This window comes from Meles meles, chromosome 1 (assembly GCF_922984935.1).
Source record: "Meles meles chromosome 1, mMelMel3.1 paternal haplotype, whole genome shotgun sequence".
Classification (NCBI taxonomy): domain Eukaryota; kingdom Metazoa; phylum Chordata; class Mammalia; order Carnivora; family Mustelidae; genus Meles; species Meles meles.
This window is the reverse complement of record NC_060066.1, coordinates 77,149,052-77,164,105: the sequence shown is the minus strand read 5'-3', so window position 1 is coordinate 77,164,105 and position 15,054 is coordinate 77,149,052.

The following is a 15,054-nucleotide window of genomic DNA, read 5'->3' as shown; positions in this document are numbered from 1 at the left end:
ATCGCCATGGATCTCTCTGAGAGGACATCCTCCCACTTGATCCTCCTGTGTCGAAGGGTGGCAAATGCAGGAGGAGACACCTGGCAGTGTGGTCCAAGTCGGCTGAGAGCACTCGACCCAGCCCCACAGAGCCTCCTAGAAGGCAGAGAAAGAGCCCAGAAGTTCCCTGGGGCCCCTAGAGAAGGCCCCGAGAGAATGAGATGAGTTGAAAGCCTGGGACCTGGTCGTTGGACTTCTAGGCTGGAGGGGAGATGGCCTGTGGAAGGGCCACTGCCCGCAACCCCTGTTGGACCAGACCCCTCCTGTCTGCTTTGGGAGCCTGGGGGTGAATATGAGAATGAATTCATGTAGAAGAGATGGTGTTCTAATGCTTGGTTTCAACTTCTTGAAATCCTTTCAACTTCTTGAAATCGTTGACATTCCTTTTCTCCTTGTCCCCAGGACCACCATGAATGGGAAGGGGCCTTCAAAGAAGCAAGACGAGAACATCTCTTACAAGGCTGTCCAGTGTCAATATCCAACCACTGCAGTCACTTCTACCCCCTTGGCAGCCCCACTGCTTCCATCAGGACCCAGATCCGTTCCTGTACAGGTTTTTGAGCAAACGTAAGTTTGGATTTCTCGCAGAGAAATGCCAAGAGTGCAATGACTGGGGTCCTAGGGTGGTTGCAAGTCTAGTTTTCAGAGAAACTGTGTGGAGGGTTGGGTCACTCTACTGTGCACCCGAAAAGCATATTCTACTGCTTGTTCCCTGGAATTTAAATCCAGGCCTTGAAAAAGAAAAGGAACTGTGAACTGTTTTCAAGAGGGAGCTCTATCATCTTCCATTCCCAACAGCGATGCAGGAGCGATCCAGTCGTTCCACATCCTGCCTTGCATTGGGGAGTGGGGTCTCTCTCTCCCTCTCGGGTGCATTTGGTTTGCATCATGCTGATAGGTGTGCAGTGAGAGCTCATTGGAGTTTGAATTTGAATTGCCCCGATGGTAACTTTTTATGGGATTTCCATCTGTATACTCTTTGGTAAAGTGTTTCGGTCTTTTGCCCATTTTTTTTGTTTTTGTTCTTTTCAGACTGGATGGCTTGCTTCTTTGGGGGTCAACTTTTGAGGTTCTCTCCTTCCAACAGGAGTCCTTTATCAGGTATGTGGTTTGCACCTATTTTCTCCCAGTTTGTAGCTCCCCTTTTGGGTCTTCTTCACAAGGTGTTTCACACATTACAGACTTCCAATTCTGATTGTTGGATCATGTCTAATGAATCAACTCTTCTTGAACGGAACATGATTTGATGTCCAGTCGGAGGATTCTTTACCTAGCTGTCCATTCTGGACATTTTTTTCCCTAGAAGATTTATCATTTTACATAGAAGGCGGTGATTAATTTTGAGTTAATTTAACAAATTTTTTTTTCTTTTTGAGAGAGTGAGCATGCGCATGAGTGGGGCGTGGGGTGGAGGGAGAAGCGAAAAGAGCGTCCTTAAGCAGACTCCCCAGTGAGCTTGGAGCCTGATTTTGTCCCGGGACCCTGAGAGCATGACAAGAGCCGAAATTAAGAGCTGGCTGCCTCAGCGACTGAGTCACCCAGGCGCCACGAGTTCAGTTTTGTACAGAGGATGAGCCTTCGATTGTGGTCCTCGTCCTCCTCGTCCTCCACCTCCACCTCCTCCTCCTCTCTGCCCCTCCCTCTTCTTCTTCTCCTTCTTCTTCTTTGTCTCTGGAAGTCCACTTGCTCTAGCACCATTTCTTCAAAACGCTGTCACTCCTCCATTGAATTGCTTTTCCCCTTTGTCAGAATCCCATTGACATGTTGGTGGTTGGTCTCTTTCTGGGTTTGATCCTGTTCCACTTATCTATCTTTATACTGTTCCATTTGTCTATCCCTTCACCAACACCACACATTTTTGATTACTATAGCTGTAGATCTTGAAACTGGGTGGAAGGATTCCTTTGGTTTTCTTCTTTAGTTTTATTTTCTCATCTTTTTCTAGGTTCTGACGTGGAGAGCTTATTGTTTTTTTTTTTTTTTTTTTTCTCATTTTATTTATTTTTTCAGCGTAACAGTATTCATTCTTTTTGCACAACACCCAGTGCTCCATGCAAAACGTGCCTTCTCCATTACCCACCACCTGTTCCCCCAACCTCCCACCCCTGACCCTTCAAAACCCTCAGGTTGCCCCAACCTCCCACCCCTGACCCTTCAAAACCCTCAGGTTGTTTTTCGGAGTCCATAGTCTCTTATGGTTCGCTTCCCCTCCCCAATGTCCATAGCCCGCTCCCCCTCCCCCAATCCCACCTCCCCGCAGCAACCCCCAGTTTGTTTTGTGAGATTAAGAGTCATTTATGGTTTGTCTCCCTCCCAATCCCATCTTGTTTCATTTATTCTTCTCCTATCTCCTACCCCCCCATGTTGCTTCTCCATGTCCTCATATCAGGGAGATCATATGATAGTTGTCTTTCTCCGATTGACTTATTTCACTAAGCATGATACGCTCTAGTTCCATCCACGTCGTCGCAAATGGCAAGATTTCATTTCTTTTGATGGCTGCATAGTATTCCATTGTGTATATATACCACATCTTCTTTATCCATTCATCTGTTGATGGACATCTAGGTTCTTTCCATAGTCTGGCTATTGTAGACATTGCTGCTATAAACATTCGGGTACACGTGCCCCTTCGGATCACTATGTTTGTATCTTTAGGGTAAATACCCAGTAGTGCAATTGCTGGGTCATAGGGTAGTTCTATTTTCAACATTTTGAGGAACCTCCATGCTGTTTTCCAGAGTGGTTGCACCAGCTTGCATTCCCACCAACAGTGGAGGAGGGTTCCCCTTTCTCCACATCCTCTCCAGCATCTGTCATTTCCTGACTTGTTAATTTTAGCCATTCTGACTGGTGTGAGGTGATATCTCATTGTGGTTTTGATTTGTATTTCCCTGATGGCGAGTGACGTGGAGCACTTTTTCATGTGTCTGTTGGCCATCTGGATGTCTTCTTTGCAGAAATGTCTGTTCATGTCCTCTGCCCATTTCTTGATTGGATTGTTTGTTCTTTGGGTGTTGAGTTTGCTAAGTTCCTTATAGATTTTGGATACTAGCCCTTTATCTGATATGTCGTTTGCAAATATCTTCTCCCATTCTGTCAGTTGTCTTTTGGTTTTGTTAACTGTTTCCTTTGCTGTGCAAAAGCTTTTGATCTTGATGAAATCCCAACAGTTCATTTTTGCCCTTGCTTCCCTTGCCTTTGCTGTTGTTCCTAGGAAGATGTTGCTACGGCTGAGGTCGAAGAGGTTGCTGCCTGCATTCTCCTCAAGGATTTTGATGGATTCCTTTCTCACATTGAGGTCCTTCATCCATTTGGAGTCTATTTTTGTGTGTGGTGTAAGGAAGTGGTCCAATTTCATTTTTCTGCATGTGGCTGTCCAATTTTCCCAGCACCATTTATTGAAGAGGCTGTCTTTTTTCCATTGGACATTCTTTCCTGCTTTGTCGAAGATTAGTTGACCATAGAGTTGAGGGTCGATTTCTGGGCTCTCTATTCTGTTCCACTGATCTATGTGTCTGTTTTTGTGCCAGTACCATGCTGTCTTGATGATGACAGCTTTGTAATAGAGCTTAAAGTCCGGAATTGTAATGCCACCAACTTTGGCTTTGTTCTTCAATATTCCTTTGGCTATTCGAGGTCTTTTCTGGTTCCATATAAATTTTAGGATTATTTGTTCCATTTCTTTGAAAAAAATGGATGGTATTTTGATAGGGATTGCATTAAATGTGTAGATTGCTTTAGGTAGCATAGACATTTTCACAATATTTATTCTTCCAATCCAGGAGCATGGAACATTTTTCCATTTTTTTGTGTCTTCCTCAATTTCTTTCATGAGTACTTTATAATTTTCTGTGTATAGATTCTTAGTCTCTTTGGTTAGGTTTATTCCTAGGTATCTTATAGTTTTGGGTACAATTGTAAATGGGATTGACTCCTTAATTTCTCTTTCTTCAGTCTTGTTGTTGGTGTACAGAAATGCAACTGATTTCTGTGCATTGATTTTATATCCTGACACTTTACTGAATTCCTGAACAAGTTCTAGCAGTTTTGGAGTGGAGTCTTTTGGGTTTTCCAGAGCTTATTGTTTTGAGACAGAGAGACAGAGAGAGAGAGAGAGACAGGGAAGGGGTACAGAGAGAGAGAGAGAGAGAGAGAGAGATTATTAAACAGCCTCCATGCCCAGCACCAGCACAATGCAGGTTCAGTCTCACAACCTCGAGTTTAATCATGACCCGAGTCAAAATCAAGAGTTGGACTAACTGACTGAGCCTCCCAGATGCTCCTCCTCCTTTCTAACATAGGCAGTGATTGCTCTACATGGTGCTGTCCATTGATTGTGCTGTGTCCCACATATTTTCATATGTTGTATGTTCATTTTCCTTCACTTCAATGCATTGAGATTTGATCTTTGATCTTTGATCATCCAGAAGGTTACTTTCTCAGTGTTTGGATATTTGTTCGTTTTCTCCTTTGGATACCTAGTTTGCTTTTTAAATATATTTTTTTTAATGTTGAAATTGTACTTCCGAGAAATTGATCGATAGGGTTGTCATTGTTTCAGGTGTACAATATAGCGATTCCCCTCCCCTACCCCACCTGCTGTCAGCTCCGGTTGCAGGCACTGATGTGCCTTGGAGACTCAGGTGCACCTCCCCCACCCCTCCTCCCTTCAGCTCCTGTTGCCAGGCACTGGTTTGCGTTGGAGACGGAACCCTCGTAGGGGTTCCAAGCACTTCCTCGTGGCCCAGAAGACACTGGTGATCGGAGACCAAGCCACAAGGCTCTTTGGAGCCAGCTGGTGGCCATCCAAATGCCTCCCCACACAGTTGTGGAGCCGCTGTGGGCTGTCCTGGAGCAGCTGTGGGCTGCTGGGTTGGTGATAGACGAACGTTGGCCACATGTGCCACGAGTCTCTGGGTTTCGCTGGGAGATCCTGGTGTGCACTGCAGTGGTGGTGTTCCTGGGAAAGAGTGCACTCAGCTTCCGAAGAAGAAAGGGGCAGTGTGCCCAGAACGAGGAAGTCTCTGGAAAAGGCATGGAGAAGACCGAACCGGACGCACAAGCCCGTGGAGCTGTCGCATCATCCGAGCCGAAGGCCAGTCCTCTCCCGTTCCAGCTTCTTGCTCTGGCTGCCCTGAATCAAGATGCCGGGTATTGGTCAGTGGGAAACACCACGCAACTGCTGAAGGGAGTTCGGGAAAGGCTGTTGAAGAGCCCTCACCAGCTGCCTCCTGAAAATCCCATCTGTGGAGCAGCCCAGGAAGATGGAGAAGCCCTGGTGAGGAAAACACCAGAAGGCTTCAAGGACAGCCGTGATCTGCAGGCAAGTGCAGACCCGCTGGTTCAGGAGATTGGCAGCTGTGGACAGAGAGTGCAGGACGAGGCAGGGCAGGCAGGCAGGCCAGAGCTTCCTGAAGGAGGAGTGCGGCGGCAGGCCAGCGCTGAGGGCCAGAGCCAACAGCACACCCTCAGCCAGATCCTCCTGAAGGGGATGCATGTGCTAGAGCTGCTTGGAGATCATCTGGAAGGTGGGGGCTCAAGGAGGCAGGTGGAGACTGGCTCCTCCTCCCCTGACCACGTGCCCTCAGGCGGGAGCCCCGTGAACCAATTAAAGCCGTCCAGGGCACTGAAGAAGGCACGTCAGAGGAATGAAGAGCTCCCAAGAAACCCAACAAGCCACCAAGCTGAGCAAGGACCTGTTCACCTTCGGAACACCCTCCTGGACGGTGAGATTCCGCAGTTGCGCCTGAAGCTTGAGGCAGAGCCGAAGCTGTGCGAAGAGCACCTCAGACACCTGGAGAGGAAGATGATGGAGGAGAAGGCACGCTGCCTGCAAGTGAAGAACGAGCTTGCCAAGGTGCGCAGGAAGGCGGATGCTGCCCACTGGCACTTGGGCCTCTATAGGAACATGGCCGCCGACCTGCACCGAGAATGGCAGCAAATCTCCTCCTTGCATGAGTGGGAGCGCCTCCTGGTGGAGAAGAGGAGTGAGGAGAGCCAGAAGGCTGTCCTGTGGGCAGAGAGGGAGTTCCAAAGGCTCCAGGCCCAAAACCATTGCCTCAGGCAGAAGCTGGCCAACTCTGGGCCCAAGGTCCAGCCTGTCTCCGGGGGGCCTCCTGCTCCTGCTCCTGCTGTTCCGGGCACAGCCTCCAAATACCCTCAAGGGCCAAAGGCTCCCCTGAAACCCAGGAAGCCCAAGAAGGGAGCAAGGGTGCACTGGCCAGACTCCAAGTTCTCGGGTCCCCTGCAGGTCTGATTCCCTTGCCCAGCAGCCACCAACACTCACAACCAGAGCACAGAAGCTCCTGTGCTGACCCCTTCAGCCATACCCATGGCTCCTTTGACTTGAGATCCACCCCATCCTTTAGCCTGATGCTCCATATTCCCTGGAGCCGTATGAGTGTGAGAGAATATTTTCCAGTGTTAAGCGTAACACAAATAAAAATAAAAATATCCAATGGCTGAGACTACTGCTACTGAGAATGGATTTGATTAAGGGATTCTATGCCAAGCAAGGGACGGTTTGAAGTGTCTTTTATCGATCCCTTAATCGTCCCAATAACCCAGTGTGTCATGTCTGACTGAGGTTCAGACAGGGGAAACAACTTGCCCCAAGATCACACAGCTAGTGAATTTCAGAGCTCCCGTTCCAAACCAGGGTTGCCTAATGATCACCTGCTGTGCCAATAACTTCTACTACTATGCCTACTACTGTTCTTCTTCTTCTTCTTCTTCTTCTTCTTCTTCTTCTTCTTCTTCTTCTTCGACAGAAAGGGTGACGGCACACACATATACACACACACACACAAAGGAACGCACACACATGCAGGCGGGGGAGGGGCCGAGTTAGAGAGATTCCTCGACAGGCTTGGGACTCAAGTGCTGAACCAGACGCTGGTCTGGATTTCCCAGATCACGTGATCAGCCCTGAACCGAAATCAGGAGCCAGACACTGAACTGACAGGCACCCTTGGGCAAGGAACTTCTAGGCAAGCTGCTGAAGGATCCCAGAAGGGCTTGGTAAAATGTTCCCCTCGTTCACGTCCTAGGATGTGATGATTCTATGCAAAGATAATAGTGCATATAATATAATCTAACATAATATATAATAATATAAGGATGCAGAGATTATAGTGGTGGCTAGCTGTGGTCAAGTCCCAGCCAAGGAGGGAGGGCAGCCTTTAAGGGTCTCCAACGATTCCCATCTTGGGTACACATCGTTTTGTGTTCCATACTCTACCTCTTGATTCGAGTCAGAACTACTGACTCCCTTGTAAAGGACAGAATGTGGCCAAAGTGATAGGATGTCCCTTCGGAGGTGAGTTTACAAAGAGACTGGTCTCCTCTTGGGCTTGCCCGCCCTCCGTCCCTCCCTCCCTCATCTGTTCCCAGGGAAGCCAGCTGCTCCTTGGGAGCTTTATGCTGGAGAAGCCCATGGGGCAAGGAATGACTATTTCTTGCTTCCAGCCATGGAGGGCCTCTGGCTGCTCACAGCCAGCTGAGTGAGCTCAAAAGCAGACTTACCCCCAACAAGCCCGCAGATGACTGAAGATCCAGAGGCCCTCTGGACTGCAGCCTTGTGAGAGATCCTGAGCCACAGGGACCTGGCTAGTTGCACCTGGATGGCTGGCCCACAGAAACCATATCAGGTTATGAATGTTGTTTTAGGCCCATTGGTTCGGGGAAAACCTTCAAGAAAGACAGGAGTGGGAAGCCAAATGTTTGGCTTCTGACCCACCCCCCCTCTCCTGGGGTTGAAATTCCAGGGAAATCAAGAGATGGTCGAAACGCCTGAGAGATGAGGGTAAACAATGGAAGAGAGAGGACATCTATTCTGATCGCCATGGATCTCTCTGAGAGGACATCCTCCCACTTGATCCTCCTGTGTCGAAGGGTGGCAAATGCAGGGGGAGACACCTGGCAGTGTGGTCCAAGTCGGCTGAGAGCACTCGACCCAGCCCCACAGAGCCTCCTAGAAGGCAGAGAAAGAGCCCAGAAGTTCCCTGGGGCCCCTAGAGAAGGCCCCGAGAGAATGAGATGAGTTGAAAGCCTGGGACCTGGTCGTTGGACTTCTAGGCTGGAGGGGAGATGGCCTGTGGAAGGGCCACTGCCCGCAACCCCTGTTGGACCAGACCCCTCCTGTCTGCTTTGGGAGCCTGGGGGTGAATATGAGAATGAATTCATGTAGAAGAGATGGTGTTCTAATGCTTGGTTTCAACTTCTTGAAATCCTTTCAACTTCTTGAAATCATTGACATTCCTTTTCTCCTTGTCCCCAGGACCACCATGAATGGGAAGGGGCCTTCAAAGAAGCAAGATGAGAACATCTCTTACAAGGCTGTCCAGTGTCAATATCCAACCACTGCAGTCACTTCTACCCCCTTGGCAGCCCCACTGCTTCCATCAGGACACAGATCCGTTCCTGTACAGGTTTTTGAGCAAACGTAAGTTTGGATTTCTCGCAGAGAAATGCCAAGAGTGCAATGACTGGGGTCCTAGGGTGGTTGCAAGTCTAGTTTTCAGAGAAACTGTGTGGAGGGTTGGGTCACTCTACTGTGCACCCGAAAAGCATATTCTACTGCTTGTTCCCTGGAATTTAAATCCAGGCCTTGAAAAAGAAAAGGAACTGTGAACTGTTTTCAAGAGGGAGCTCTATCATCTTCCATTCCAAACAGCGATGCAGGAGCGATCCAGTCGTTCCACATCCTGCCTTGCATTGGGGAGTGGGGTCTCTCTCTCCCTCTCGGGTGCATTTGGTTTGCATCATGCTGATAGGTGTGCAGTGAGAGCTCATTGGAGTTTGAATTTGAATTGCCCCGATGGTACCTTTTTATGGGATTTCCATCTGTATACTCTTTGGTAAAGTGTTTCGGTCTTTTGCCCATTTTTTTTGTTTTTGTTCTTTTCAGACTGGATGGCTTGCTTCTTTGGGGGTCCACTTTTGAGGTTCTCTCCTTCCGACAGGAGTCCTTTATCAGGTATGTGGTTTGCACCTGTTTTCTCCCAGTTTGTAGCTTCCCTTTTGGGTCTTCTTCACAAGGTCTTTCACACATTACAGACTTCCAATTCTGATTGTTGGATCATGTCTAATGAATCAACTCTTCTTGAACGGAACATGATTTGATGTCCAGTCGGAGGATTCTTTACCTAGCTGTCCATTCTGGACATTTTTTTCCCTAGAAGATTTATCATTTTACATAGAAGGCGGTGATTAATTTTGAGTTAATTTAACAAATTTTTTTTTCTTTTTGAGAGAGTGAGCATGCGCATGAGTGGGGCGTGGGGTGGAGGGAGAAGCAAAAAGAGCGTCCTTAAGCAGACTCCCCAGTGAGCTTGGAGCCTGATTTTGTCCCGGGACCCTGAGAGCATGACAAGAGCCGAAATTAAGAGCTGGCTGCCTCAGCGACTGAGTCACCCAGGCGCCACGAGTTCAGTTTTGTACAGAGGATGAGCCTTCGATTGTGGTCCTCGTCCTCCTCGTCCTCCACCTCCACCTCCTCCTCCTCTCTGCCCCTCCCTCTTCTTCTTCTCCTTCTTCTTCTTTGTCTCTGGAAGTCCACTTGCTCTAGCACCATTTCTTCAAAACGCTGTCACTCCTCCATTGAATTGCTTTTCCCCTTTGTCAGAATCCCATTGACATGTTGATGGTTGGTCTCTTTCTGGGTTTGATCCTGTTCCACTTATCTATCTTTATACTGTTCCATTTGTCTATCCCTTCACCAACACCACACATTTTTGATTACTATAGCTGTAGATCTTGAAACTGGGTGGAAGGATTCCTTTGGTTTTCTTCTTTAGTTTTATTTTCTCATCTTTTTCTAGGTTCTGACGTGGAGAGCTTATTGTTTTGAGACAGAGAGAGAGAGAGAGAGAGAAACAGGGAAGGGGTACAGAGAGAGAGAGAGAGAGAGAGAGAGATTATTAAACAGCCTCCATGCCCAGCACCAGCACAATGCAGGTTCAGTCTCACAACCTCGAGTTTAATCATGACCCGAGTCAAAATCAAGAGTTGGACTAACTGACTGAGCCTCCCAGATGCTCCTCCTCCTTTCTAACATAGGCAGTGATTGCTCTACATGGTGCTGTCCATTGATTGTGCTGTGTCCCACACATTTTCATATGTTGTATGTTCATTTTCCTTCACTTCAATGCATTGAGATTTGATCTTTGATCTTTGATCATCTAGAAGGTTACTTTCTCAGTGTTTGGATATTTGTTCGTTTTCTCCTTTGGATACCTAGTTTGCTTTTTAAATATATTTTTTTTAATGTTGAAATTGTACTTCCGAGAAATTGATCGATAGGGTTGTCTTTGTTTCAGGTGTACAATATAGCGATTCCCCTCCCCTACCCCACCTGCTGTCAGCTCCGGTTGCAGGCACTGATGTGCCTTGGAGACTCAGGTGCACCTCCCCCACCCCTCCTCCCTTCAGCTCCTGTTGCCAGGCACTGGTTTGCGTTGGAGACGGAACCCTCGTAGGGGTTCCAAGCACTTCCTCGTGGCCCAGAAGACACTGGTGATCGGAGACCAAGCCACAAGGCTCTTTGGAGCCAGCTGGTGGCCATCCAAATGCCTCCCCACACAGTTGTGGAGCCGCTGTGGGCTGTCCTGGAGCAGCTGTGGGCTGCTGGGTTGGTGATAGACGAACGTTGGCCACATGTGCCACGAGTCTCTGGGTTTCGCTGGGAGATCCTGGTGTGCACTGCAGTGGTGGTGTTCCTGGGAAAGAGTGCACTCAGCTTCCGAAGAAGAAAGGGGCAGTGTGCCCAGAACGAGGAAGTCTCTGGAAAAGGCATGGAGAAGACCGAACCGGACGCACAAGCCCGTGGAGCTGTCGCATCATCCGAGCCGAAGGCCAGTCCTCTCCCGTTCCAGCTTCTTGCTCTGGCTGCCCTGAATCAAGATGCCGGGTATTGGTCAGTGGGAAACACCACGCAACTGCTGAAGGGAGTTCGGGAAAGGCTGTTGAAGAGCCCTCAGCAGCTGCCTCCTGAAAATCCCATCTGTGGAGCAGCCCAGGAAGATGGAGAAGCCCTGGTGAGGAAAACACCAGAAGGCTTCAAGGACAGCCGTGATCTGCAGGCAAGTGCAGACCCGCTGGTTCAGGAGATTGGCAGCTGTGGACAGAGAGTGCAGGACGAGGCAGGGCAGGCAGGCAGGCCAGAGCTTCCTGAAGGAGGAGTGCGGCGGCAGGCCAGCGCTGAGGGCCAGAGCCACCAGCACACCCTCAGCCAGATCCTCCTGAAGGGGATGCATGTGCTAGAGCTGCTTGGAGATCATCTGGAAGGTGGGGGCTCAAGGAGGCAGGTGGAGACTGGCTCCTCCTCCCCTGACCACGTGCCCTCAGGCGGGAGCCCCGTGAACCAATTCAAGCCGTCCAGGGCACTGAAGAAGGCACGTCAGAGGAATGAAGAGCTCCCAAGAAACCCAACAAGCCACCAAGCTGAGCAAGGACCTGTTCACCTTCGGAACACCCTCCTGGACGGTGAGATTCCGAAGTTGCGCCTGAAGCTTGAGGCAGAGCCGAAGCTGTGCGAAGAGCACCTCAGACACCTGGAGAGGAAGATGATGGAGGAGAAGGCACGCTGCCTGCAAGTGAAGAACGAGCTTGCCAAGGTGCGCAGGAAGGCGGATGCTGCCCACTGGCACTTGGGCCTCTATAGGAACATGGCCGCCGACCTGCACCGAGAATGGCAGCAAATCTCCTCCTTGCATGAGTGGGAGCGCCTCCTGGTGGAGAAGAGGAGTGAGGAGAGCCAGAAGGCTGTCCTGTGGGCAGAGAGGGAGTTCCAAAGGCTCCAGGCCCAAAACCATTGCCTCAGGCAGAAGCTGGCCAACTCTGGGCCCAAGGTCCAGCCTGTCTCCGGGGGGCCTCCTGCTCCTGCTCCTGCTGTTCCGGGCACAGCCTCCAAATACCCTCAAGGGCCAAAGGCTCCCCTGAAACCCAGGAAGCCCAAGAAGGGAGCAAGGGTGCACTGGCCAGACTCCAAGTTCTCGGGTCCCCTGCAGGTCTGATTCCCTTGCCCAGCAGCCACCAACACTCACAACCAGAGCACAGAAGCTCCTGTGCTTACCCCTTCAGCCATACCCATGGCTCCTTTGACTTGAGATCCACCCCATCCTTTAGCCTGATGCTCCATATTCCCTGGAGCCGTATGAGTGTGAGAGAATATTTTCCAGTGTTAAGCGTAACACAAATAAAAATAAAAATATCCAATGGCTGAGACTACTGCTACTGAGAATGGATTTGATTAAGGGATTCTATGCCAAGCAAGGGACGGTTTGAAGTGTCTTTTATCGATCCCTTAATCGTCCCAATAACCCAGTGTGTCATGTCTGACTGAGGTTCAGACAGGGGAAACAACTTGCCCCAAGATCACACAGCTAGTGAATTTCAGAGCTCCCGTTCCAAACCAGGGTTGTCTAATGATCACCTGCTGTGCCAATAACTTCTACTACTATGCCTACTACTGTTCTTCTTCTTCTTCTTCTTCTTCTTCTTCTTCTTCTTCTTCTTCTTCTTCTTCTTCTTCTTCGACAGAAAGGGTGACGGCGCACACATACACACACACACACACAAAGGAACGCACACACATGCAGGCGGGGGAGGGGCCGAGTTAGAGAGATTCCTCGACAGGCTTGGGACTCAAGTGCTGAACCAGACGCTGGTCTGGATTTCCCAGATCACGTGATCAGCCCTGAACCGAAATCAGGAGCCAGACACTGACCTGACAGGCACCCTTGGGCAAGGAACTTCTAGGCAAGCTGCTGAAGGATCCCAGAAGGGCTTGGTAAAATGTTCCCCTCGTTCACGTCCTAGGATGTGATGATTATATGCAAAGATAATAGTGCATATAATATAATCTAACATAATACATAATAATATAAGGATGCAGAGATTATAGTGGTGACTAGCTGAGGTCAAGTCCCAGCCAAGTAGGGAGGGCAGCCTTTAAGGGTCTCCAACGATTCCCATCTTGGGTACACATCGTTTTGTGTTCCATACTCTACCTCTTGATTCGAGTCAGAACTACTGACTCCCTTGTAAAGGACAGAATGTGGCCAAAGTGATAGGATGTCCCTTCGGAGGTGAGTTTACAAAGAGACTGGTCTCCTCTTGGGCTTGCCCGCCCTCCGTCCCTCCCTCCCTCATCTGTTCCCAGGGAAGCCAGCTGCTCCTTGGGAGCTTTATGCTGGAGAGGCCCATGGGGCAAGGAATGACTATTTCTTGCTTCCAGCAATGGAGGGCCTCTGGCTGCTCACAGCCAGCTGAGTGAGCTCAAAAGCAGACTTACCCCCAACAAGCCCGCAGATGACTGAAGATCCAGAGGCCCTCTGGACTGCAGCCTTGTGAGAGATCCTGAGCCACAGGGACCTGGCTAGTTGCACCTGGATGGCTGGCCCACAGAAACCATATCAGGTTATGAATGTTGTTTTAGGCCCATTGGTTCGGGGAAAACCTTCAAGAAAGACAGGAGTGGGAAGCCAAATGTTGGGCTTCTGACCCACCCCCCCTCTCCTGGGGTTGAAATTCCAGGGAAATCAAGAGATGGTCGAAACGCCTGAGAGATGAGGGTAAACAATGGAAGAGAGAGGACATCTATTCTGATCGCCATGGATCTCTCTGAGAGGACATCCTCCCACTTGATCCTCCTGTGTCGAAGGGTGGCAAATGCAGGGGGAGACACCTGGCAGTGTGGTCCAAGTCGGCTGAGAGCACTCGACCCAGCCCCACAGAGCCTCCTAGAAGGCAGAGAAAGAGCCCAGAAGTTCCCTGGGGCCCCTAGAGAAGGCCCCGAGAGAATGAGATGAGTTGAAAGCCTGGGACCTGGTCGTTGGACTTCTAGACTGGAGGGGAGATGGCCTGTGGAAGGGCCACTGCCCGCAACCCCTGTTGGACCAGACCCCTCCTGTCTGCTTTGGGAGCCTGGGGGTGAATATGAGAATGAATTCATGTAGAAGAGATGGTGTTCTAATGCTTGGTTTCAACTTCTTGAAATCCTTTCAACTTCTTGAAATCGTTGACATTCCTTTTCTCCTTGTCCCCAGGACCACCATGAATGGGAAGGGGCCTTCAAAGAAGCAAGACGAGAACATCTCTTACAAGGCTGTCCAGTGTCAATATCCAACCACTGCAGTCACTTCTACCCCCTTGGCAGCCCCACTGCTTCCATCAGGACACAGATCCGTTCCTGTACAGGTTTTTGAGCAAACGTAAGTTTGGATTTCTCTCAGAGAAATTCCAAGAGTGCAATGACTGGGGTCCTAGGGTGGTTGCAAGTCTAGTTTTCAGAGAAACTGTGTGGAGGGTTGGGTCACTCTACTGTGCACCCGAAAAGCATATTCTACTGCTTGTTCCCTGGAATTTAAATCCAGGCCTTGAAAAAGAAAAGGAACTGTGAACTGTTTTCAAGAGGGAGCTCTATCATCTTCCATTCCCAACAGCGATGCAGGAGCGATCCAGTCGTTCCACATCCTGCCTTGCATTGGGGAGTGGGGTCTCTCTCTCCCTCTCGGGTGCATTTGGTTTGCATCATGCTGATAGGTGTGCAGTGAGAGCTCATTGGAGTTTGAATTTGAATTGCCCCGATGGTAACTTTTTATGGGATTTCCATCTGTCTACTCTTTGGTAAAGTGTTTCGGTCTTTTGCCCATTTTTTTTGTTTTTGTTCTTTTCAGACTGGATGGCTTGCTTCTTTGGGGGTCCACTTTTGAGGTTCTCTCCTTCCGACAGGAGTCCTTTATCAGGTATGTGGTTTGCACCTGTTTTCTCCCAGTTTGTAGCTTCCCTTTTGGGTCTTCTTCACAAGGTGTTTCACACATTACAGACTTCCAATTCTGATTGTTGGATCATGTCTAATGAATCAACTCTTCTTGAACGGAACATGATTTGATGTCCAGTCGGAGGATTCTTTCCCTAGCTGTCCATTCTGGACATTTTTTTCCCTAGAAGATTTATCATTTTACATAGAAGGCGGTGATTAATTTTGAGTTAATTTAACAAATTTTTTTT